This window comes from Podarcis bocagei (genome assembly GCF_964188305.1).
Source record: "Podarcis bocagei genome assembly, chromosome: 1".
NCBI lineage: Eukaryota > Metazoa > Chordata > Lepidosauria > Squamata > Lacertidae > Podarcis > Podarcis bocagei.
The window spans coordinates 59,975,497-59,985,372 of record NC_138125.1 but is presented as its reverse complement, the minus strand read 5'-3'; positions in this window follow the sequence as shown (position 1 = coordinate 59,985,372).

The window sequence follows — 9,876 nt, the reverse complement described above, 5'->3', positions numbered from 1 at the left end:
ACTGCAAGATTGGCAGGAGCCAGGGGCGACGCTGCCGACAGGGAAACTGTATTCCATGTCTGAAGATGAGCTACAGGAACTCAGGGAGTTCATAGATCATAATTTGGAGCGCGGGTTCATCCGGGAGTCCAAGGCAGTGGGGGGCAGTCCCGTATTCTTTGTGAAGAAAAAGGACACGCCCCAAAAAAGACTTGTGGTGGACTATAGAATTTTGAACTCGAAAACCAAGCCCACGGCGTTCCCCATGCCCAAGATCGACGACCTCCTCGCGACGGTGCGCAAGGGACGCGTGTTCACCAAGTTGGATCTGCGAGGAGCGTACAACCTTATTCGCATACGGGAGGGTGACGAGTGGAAGACGGCCATGTTCACGCCCCTGGGCACCTACGAATACAGAGTTATGCCATTTGGATTACAGAATGGCTCCCACTGTTTTCAAGCTTTCATGCATCACGTGTTAGCGGGGCTCCTCTACAAGAAGTGTGTCTGCTTCCTGGACGACATCCTGATATTTTCAGAATCGCAGGAGGTTCATGACAGAGACGTCAAGGAAGTTCTGCAATGGCTACAGGAGCATAGACTGTACGCCAAGCTGGAGAAGTGCCAGTTCGACATGACGGAGGTGGATTTCCTGGGCTACAAATTGTCGGACAAGGGGCTTGCCATGGACAGCGCCAAGGTTCGAGCAGTGTTGGACTGGAAGAGCCCGCGCAACCAGAAGGAGGTCCAGCGGTTTGTCGGCTTTGCTAACTTCTATCGCAAGTTCATCAAGGGGTTCGCGATGCAGACGGCGGCCATTACCGACACGCTCAGCTCCAAGAAGAAGAAGTTCATCTGGACGGAGCAGGCGGAGCAGTCCTTTCAGAAACTCAAGCGTCTCTTCTCGTCCGAAGAGCAGCTACTGCATGTAAATCCCGGCAAACCGATGAGGGTTGAAACAGACGCCTCAGACAGGGCCGTGGGAGCAGTCCTGTTGCAGCAAGACCCGCAGGGGGATTGGAGGCCGTGCGCCTTCTACTCCAGGAAGCTCAGCAAGTCGGAGCAGAATTACACCATCTGGGACAGGGAGTTGCTTGCCATTCATGCAGCATTCAAGGCGTGGAGGCACTTCCTGATCGGAGCCAAACACACAGTGCAGGTCCGCACGGACCATAAGAATCTGGAGTACTGGCGCATGGCGAGGTTCCTGAACCAGAGGCACATACGTTGGGCAGAGTTCTTTGCGGACTTCGACTTCAGGATAGAGTACGTCCCAGGTGACAACAACGTCATGGCGGATGCACTGTCCAGGAAGCCGCAATACCTCGAGGAGGCGACGCCAGCGGTGGCCAAGCACATTTTCGCACCAGAAGCGTGGGCGTGCTCTTTGGCAACCGTAGACCTGGATGCTGTACGTCGCGCGCTGCAGGACGACTCCTTCGCACGAGCGAAGATGGAGGAGGTGCACAGGGGCACGGCGAAGGGCGACGAGTTCCAGATACGCGAAGGGTTGCTCATCCGCAAAGGGGCCCTCTACGTGCCGGGAGATGAACTCCGCGCTAAGGTACTGCAGCAGTTGCACGACGCACCCACCGCCGGGCACTTTGGCACAGAGAAGACGATAGAATTAGTCGCCAGAGACTTCTGGTGGCCCAAGATGCGGGGGGAAGTCGCGGATTACGTCGCGAGGTGCGACACCTGCCAGAGGGCTAAGCCAGTGCATAAACCGCCGGCGGGACTGCTCGAACCGCTGCAAACTCCGCTCGAACCGTGGGAGAGGGTGGCCCTGGACTTTGTCACGGATCTGCCCAGCTCGAGGGGCAAGACAGCAGTGCTAGTGGTGGTGGACTTGTTAACCAAAATGGCACATTTCATTCCGTGTGCGAAGGTGGCCACGGCGGAACAGACCGCCAAACTGTTCATTGATCACGTGTTCAAGGTTCACGGTCTGCCACGGTCTATACTGTCCGACCGGGGGCGACAGTTCATCTCGAACTTCTGGCAGAAGCTGATGGGCATCCTGAACGTCAAGATCAACCTAGCGTCGGCGAGACACCCGCAGACCAACGGACAAGCGGAGCGGGTCAATGCCATCATGCAGCAGTACCTGAGATGTTACGCAAATCAGCAGCCTGCAACGTGGGTGGACTACCTGCCACTCGCCGAGTTCGCCTACAACAACACGAAGCACGTGTCCACGGGGGTGACGCCGTTCTTCGCCAACAATGGGAGGCATCCCAGAACCTTCCCGGGATTAGAGAGAGTGGGGGAGGGGGAGCCACAGGCAGCGGACGCCTTCGCGTCAGAGTTGCAGGAGGTCCACGAACAGCTTCGAAGGCAGTTAGAGCTAGCTAAGCACGCATACAAACTGCAGGCTGACAGACACAGGAGGGTTGGGGAAGACATACAGGTGGGAGACTGGGTTTGGTTGGCAGCCCAGGCAGTGCCGGCCAGATCGTTAGCGAAAAAGAAGCTCGGACATAAGCAGCTAGGGCCCTACCAAGTCGAGGCACAGGTCAATCCGGTGGCTTTCCGGCTGACACTTCCAGAGGGATCCAGGATGCATCCGGTATTCCATAGATCAGTGCTCACTCCCTACAAGGCACCTCACAGATTTCAGGAGCCAGGGACGGCACCGAGCCCGCTCAGGGAAAGGACCACGCAGGGGGGGTGGCCAGAGGGGGAGCCCATCAACGAGGTTACAGAGATTTTAGACTCAAGATGGGGGGAAGAGGGAGTGGAATACCTTCTCGCCAGAGAGGGCACCCCAGCCAGTGCCAACAGCTGGGTGCCGGGCTACGCTTTGGAGGAACCTCTGCTCAAAGACGAGTTTCATGCCCTCTTCCCACACAGGCCCATGCCAGCCGAGTTTTTCGACGACTGGCTTTTCACACCCACGCTTTCAGCCAGCACGTTCCAGGGGTTCGACTCGGACGAGGAACCGACACTGGACGCACGTTCCCCGGAGGGGTCACCCTCGGGATCTGCCTCAGAACCCTCGTATTGGTGGGATGATCGACCAGAGGAGCAGTGGCACAGGAAGTGGCTGGAGGGGCCCGGGCGAGCAATGTACCCAGAAGAGACAGAGGGAGAGACGGACATGGACGTGTTCGGGGAGGACCTTGGGTTCGAGCACGGCGGCACAGAGATGGAAGCAGAGGAGATCGACGTCGGCAAGTGCAAGGAGGAAGAGCCGGACTTATCCAGTTGGATGTACGCCACGAGAAACGAACTGTATCCGGCACTCACCCCCATAACAACGGAGCACCCAGCACCCACACCTGAAGGAGGGGGGGGGAAGGGGGGGCTTAGAGGGGGGATGGATGTCAGGGGTTCAGGAGCAGAGGCACAGGAAAGGGAGGAAACAGAGAGCGAGGGGGAGGAATCCGAAGGAAATATGAGCGATGACAGCGGCCCGAGATCTCTGAGTCTTTCCAGTGAATCGGAAGATTCACAGAAAGGGGCGCCAGTGGTCAGAGCAAGGGGGGCGCCCAGGGGGACACCCCAGGAAGAAGGGACCAGAGGGGACTCAGAGAGCAGCAGTTGGAAATCGGGACCAGCTTCCCCGCCAGAGTGCAGTAGGAGGAAGGAAGAGACCACGGGGGGTAGAGGGAACCAGAGGAGGAAGGAAAGACGGAAGAGGTGGAGTAAGACTAGAGTATTAAGTTGGTGTACAGGAGGCGGAGACTCAGACGGAGCTTCGCCGGTCTAGCTTCTAAGACATAGAGCTGCGCGCTGCGGCTTGAAAATGGAAACTGTAACTCAATAAAGACTTTTGTACAGTACTGCCGGCTAGCGTGGTCCTCTGTGAGCTGGGACCTGGAAGCGGCTCTGACAATATGATAAGAAGGATGGCCAGGAGGACAACAATCACTATCACCTTCATGTGAGATCTGTTTCCTGGCCCTAAGATTAACATCCTAAGATTAAGATATAAGAAACTACTTCAAAGGAGCCTGCCCACTATCTTTATGGCCCAGGATGCCTGCCTGGCTGTCGAAGTGTGTACGTGACTCGTGAAGAAGAGGGGAATGGGCAGTAGAGGCAAAAGGGCATCAAAAGGGCATGAATGTAGAATCTTATGGGATTTAATCAGAAATTATCGTCAATATATCAAACCCAGTCAACACAATGCTTTCATCGTGGACACGATGGCTTGATGTATATTCTATAATTCCTCATGGTAATCCCATCTGATCCCTACACAAAAGCACATATTTTAAGACTGTTACTTTGTCTGGTTGCTTCAGAAGAGACAAGGGAAGGACTTCAGCACACCGTGCATTACCACCTTGTAGAATTCGCTGCCACGCTACATGGTTATGTCTACTAGTGGTTAGAAAGAAGACGAGACAATTAGATAAAATATTGAGTATATATAAACAGGACTTTTCTTCAGCTGGAACTTTCTGGAACTCAGTTCTGGCACCTCTCAGGTGGCTCCATTGCCATTCTAAGAGAACGAGGGAGGCGTTCATGGTGCGTTGTGGCACATCTTTTTCTAGAAAAATAGCACTGTAAACAGTTATTAGCCAAGACAACTAAATGGACCCTCCCTGGCCAGGAGAGGACTATACAGAGGAAAGCCCTCAAATTTGAAGGGATATTTTGTCCTTTCTGTGAAGGTGTCTTCTGCTTGAAGGGCTGTCCAGACCATCGTAAAGATAAAGAACCATAAGAAAGAAGTACAAGGGACTCTGAAGAAGAGAAAGCTAGAGCCTTGAAGTTGTACATCTACATCACTGGCTCACAAGTCCAGATAGAAGGATCAGTCAGTTTCAGCTCCCTCGTTTTCTCATTTTTTTCCACTCTCAAATTCAGTTCTGCAAAATTTTCAACAACCCACAATTATTATTATTATTTTAAAAACCTCTTCAGCATTTTAGCATGAATAATAAACACAATTTTGACTAATTTGCATATTTCTACATTCAATTTCTCCTAATACCATGCAATTTTTGCATGTTATTTTCACTAATACATTCATTTCTGCATACACTTCCTCTTAATACATGCATTTTTGTAAGCATTGTTTAGTTGGAGAACTACACCCCAAAATTCAGATGAGTGTGAATTTGAAGGTGTTTCTGTTCTCATACAGGCAACCCTCATTTTTCAGGTGTTCAAAGAATGTGTGACCGTTCATGTGTGGGCTGTTTTCAGAGCCAGAAGAGGGCAGGATGGGGTGGAACGGGGGCAGGGCAGGGCGGGGGTGGAATGGGGTATAACAAGGCAGACTGAGCCAGCCCCAAAGAGCAGCATGGAATTGTTTGCTTTCAAACAGCTTAGCATTGGTCTTTGAACTTCCAGAAATCAAGGTTCAGAAGGACTTTCTAACAGCCCTGCACTGCACTTTGAAGTCCCAACAGTTGGGGACTTCCGGGTTAGCGCCATCGGCAATGGCGGAGTTCCTCTGACCGAGAGGAACCCGCTCCGTGAGAATCGGGTCTTGCTGCCGCGACGAAGGCGGGGATGCCTTAAAAATCCCAGGCGGAGGAAGCCTGGGAACGTGGGATTCGGCGGGCACCAAGAGCGCCTCCTCTACTCGCGGGGAAACCCATTTTGGGGCTCCGGAGCGAAGTGGGGTGAGCGGCGCGGTGCTTCAAACTAATTCCTACTTTCACGGAGTGAAGCCGCACAGCTGTTGCCGGAGAGCGCTGACTTTTTCCTGTGGACAATTGGATTTAAAAGTAACTACCCGTGAGTAAAGTGAAGAATTGGAGTTTTAAAAGTTGAATTAATTTGGCACTGAAGCGGGTAGGTCTAAACAGGAAGTCCGCCTTCCGCTTTTGTAAATAGATTGAAGCAAAGACATTGCAAGCTAAAGTCTGGAAAGTCGTTTGTAAAGGACTAAATTTTCATCAGCTAAAAACTCCAAACCCCCCTTGGAAGCAGGAGAAGAGGGGGGAAATCTTAGATTGTTTAAACCTGCAGGAGAGAGAGTAAAGAAAGATAAATTTCCACCGTCTTGAACCTGGGAACAGGGTGTCAGAGACAGACGCTTTGGGGAAGTTCATTGACTGTGAATAAAACGTTTTTTGACAGATAGTTAAAAAAGAGAAGCATATTGATTCCAATGTTTCCTTCTGCATATAAAAAGGAATAAAATTTCTGGAAAACGAAAGTAATTTTGTTGCTGGAGCTGCTTTCAAAAAGACGGATACAAACAGAAATTGTTTCCTCTAGAGGGAGCTTGTGATACTGTTGCTGGAGTTGATCTGGGGAATTTTACAGCTGCAGAGATTAAAGATCGTGGGAACCTGACATTGACCTTGAGCAAGAATGTGTCTAGAAGAGGTTTTAGTGCTTGCTCTTTGCAAGACAAGCGCTTTACTGGAACAGCTACATGAAAAGATGGATTTGATGACTGTTGCAGTTAGCAATTTTGGACAAACGGTGAATACCTACATACAAACTACTCAGGAACCATCTCAGGAATTTGCTTTGACAGGGCAAGTTGTGCAGAAGATAAAGGAGGAAGTTGTTGCTGAACCTCAAGTAATAGAAATGGAGAGAGCCTTGCAGGAAAATAAGTTGTTGTCTCTGACGACTGAACCTGGAGAAAGTCAGATTGGGAGAGATGGAGTACTGTTTGGTTTGGAGATGGGAAGCTGGATGGATCCCCCTATGCAGGGATGTTCTGACTTTTGGGATCTGGTTGTGGGCCAGGGGGAGCTTGGAGTTGTGGGGGCCCTTAACTTTGCAGGGACTTTGAAACATGCCTTCAAATATCTTTTGGATTTCAGTGCTGACTGTGGAGAGTGGGCTGACCTGTCGAGAAGGGATAAAGACATTGTCAAGTTGGAGTCTCCCCGAGATCTACCCCTCAGTGAGAAAGGAAGGAAATTAAGCAGAAGATCAGCAGAAGATAAAGTAAAGTGCAGGTATAAACATGAAGAAGACCTGCAGAAGGGACATGGAAAAGACTTAAGAGCCTCAGATAGAAGGTCACCAGGTTAATGGACTAGATGGAAGGGATAGAAAGGACTGACAAAGCCCGAGACCAGGAAGAAGAGATGATGGATGAAGATTGGAAGAAAGTTTAAAAATTCATTTAGAGAATTAGTGTAAAATTAACGAGTGTTAGAAAAATGCTGGAATGAAACTATTTGGCTTTAGTAGAAATACTATAAGGAATTATGTATAAATAAGTTTTAAGTTTTAAGCTCTAGGGCTTTTTATGGTAAGATAAGGTTAAAATAAATTAAGGTAATTTAATGATAGAACATAGTGAAAGATGGAAAGGATTTGCTGAGATAATTAATAATTAGAATACAAAAAAAGGAGGTGTGAGGTCGATGAAACAAGTTAACGAAAGATAAAGATTTGGGAATATTGGATTTGTTTTTAAATTTTTTGTTTTTCCTTTTTTTGTTGGTTTTGATGTATTGTGTGTTTTGTATTTTTCTTTTTTTTTTCTTTTTATTGACTTGTATTGCTTAATTCCTTGTTTTTCTGATTATATATATATATATATATATATATATATATATATATATATATTCTTTTTTTCTTTTCTTTTCCTTCTTTTTCTTCTTCTTCTTCTCCTTCTCTCTTTTTTATTCTCTGTAATTTTAAACTTTCAATAAATATCTTTTTTAAAAAAGAAGAAGAAGAAGAAGTCCCAACAGTTGGAGCTTCAAAGCACAGCAGCATCTGGTGTCACTATGATGTCTGGTGATTGGCAGGTGGGCAGCCGCATATTACAGCTACCGAAAGCATACACTGGGGTGTTGTGATATGCACTTTGTGGACGAGCTTCACTAGAGTGGCAAACTGTGACAATAGGGTAGGAGTGGGTTAAAACATGTATTACATGGCATGCTTACTTCTACAACAGGGGGAATGAGGAAAACGTGTCAATTTGAATTCTTGTAAGGCCCCTTCCTGAAGAAGAGTGTCCACGCAACATGTTTTCCACACTTTTCAGCATGTTACAACTTCTTTACTGAAGTACATATTCATAGGTGCACAAGTACACTTGCAAAAATTATCATTATTCTTGAGCATCTGGGGGGATGAGGCATGAATAGGAAAGAAGTAACTGATTCTAGGGGGGAACAAAGGACAAGTAAATTTAGCAGGAGTTCTGGTCTGAACACATCCTCAGCAAAAAAAGGAGGTTACATATTCTCTCTCTCTCTCTCTCTCTCTCTCTCTCTCTCTCTCTCTCTCTCTCTCTCTTTCTCTCTCTCTCCTACACTCAGCATTTACTTACTTCCTGTTTCACAATATATACCAGGCTGTTAATTGTGAATAGGATCCCACATGTAGATTTATTTAGGAATATATTCAAAATATAATCAAGCACCTTCCATCATGAAAATGAAATCAGCTGCAATATGCAGATTCATATTCTGAGCATGGAGAATTCAAACCTCGGTCCCAGCTGGCCTGATGAATATAGCTACAAGACAAGGACTTCTGAATACAGAATGTTGTTTTGCCGGAAAGAGAAAGAAAAGGGGAGATTTCCAGTTATGTACATGGTTATTGCAATGTTATCCATAGACACTGTCCTTCAAGAATCTGCTTCTGCCTATAATTTCTAAAAAAAGAATCAACACAGCATTCTGGTAATATCCTTCAGCAGTATTTTCTAGAGGTTTATTTGCTCCTTAGAGAACTGCCTGCCTGTCTCAGACTGAGTGATTCTAAGCTGGTGACTTTGGAAAACAACCTCAAAGTCTAACATCTCATTAAGCTACTATATTAATATGATGTCCCTAGGACTGAAGTAACCACTGTGCATGGGGTTCCACACTCCCCTGCCCTGACTCTTTGAACAACCCTACAGGTCCCAGAATACTTCACAGGTGTTCTTGTTTGGTTATATGAAAATGATGTAAAATGTGCAGAAAATGTCATCCATTTTAATGCATTGATTAAAAAGTAAGTGTGTTAATGATTAAAATAATTATTGATTTATTGGGAGTTTAATTCCATTAAAGGCACATAAAGGTATACACAGATCCGAAGGTTTGCCTTCTGCAAGTCCAATAAGTATGTCATGTCACCACTTTGTATAGTTATAGCATGTTTAAGGGGGAGGAAGGTAATTCTAAGAATATATTTTAAATTATATATTTGGTCTTTGAGAATGAAAATACACCAGTGAGATTTTCCTTCTACACAGCTCCATTCTGAGGTTATTATGTATTGGCAAGTTGGACAAAAAATTACTTCCTTTAGAGTTCTTCAGAAATGTAATTTTCTTTTGATGGGGTAAATTTTTCCTCCGTTGAGTTTTTTATTGTCACTCTTAGAGCGACAGTTTAAACTAACCATTTTCAGCATGCCTATTCTGAGAATATATATATATATATATATATATATATTGCACTCAGGGTCAGCCTTGTTATGAAGCAATGTGAAACAACTGCTTCAGGCAACATATGCCGAACAGAGGCTGATTCCCTTGCTCACCATCTTCATCAATGTGTGACATAAAAGAGAGTTTCAATGCAGAGTATGAGAGGGCAGCATAATTTTGACATCACTTCAGGCAGGAACATAGTTGCCACCACATCCACGGCCAACAACATTTCCCCAGTCACATAAATGATACTCAATCATAGAATCATAGAATCATAGAGTTGGAAGAGACCACAAGGGCCATCGAGTCCAACCCCCTGCCAAGCAGGAAACCCCATCAGAGCACTCCTGACATATGGTTGTCAAGCCTCTGCTTAAAGACCTCCAAAGGAGACTCCACCACACTCCTTGGCAGCAAATTCCACTGTCGAACAGCTCTTATTGTCAGGAAGTTCTTCCTAATGTTTAGGTGGAATCTTCTTTCTTGTAGTTTGGCTCCATTGCTCCGTGTCCGCTTCTCTGGAGCAGCAGAAAACAACCTTTCCCCCTCCTCTATGTGACATCCTTTTATATATTTGAACA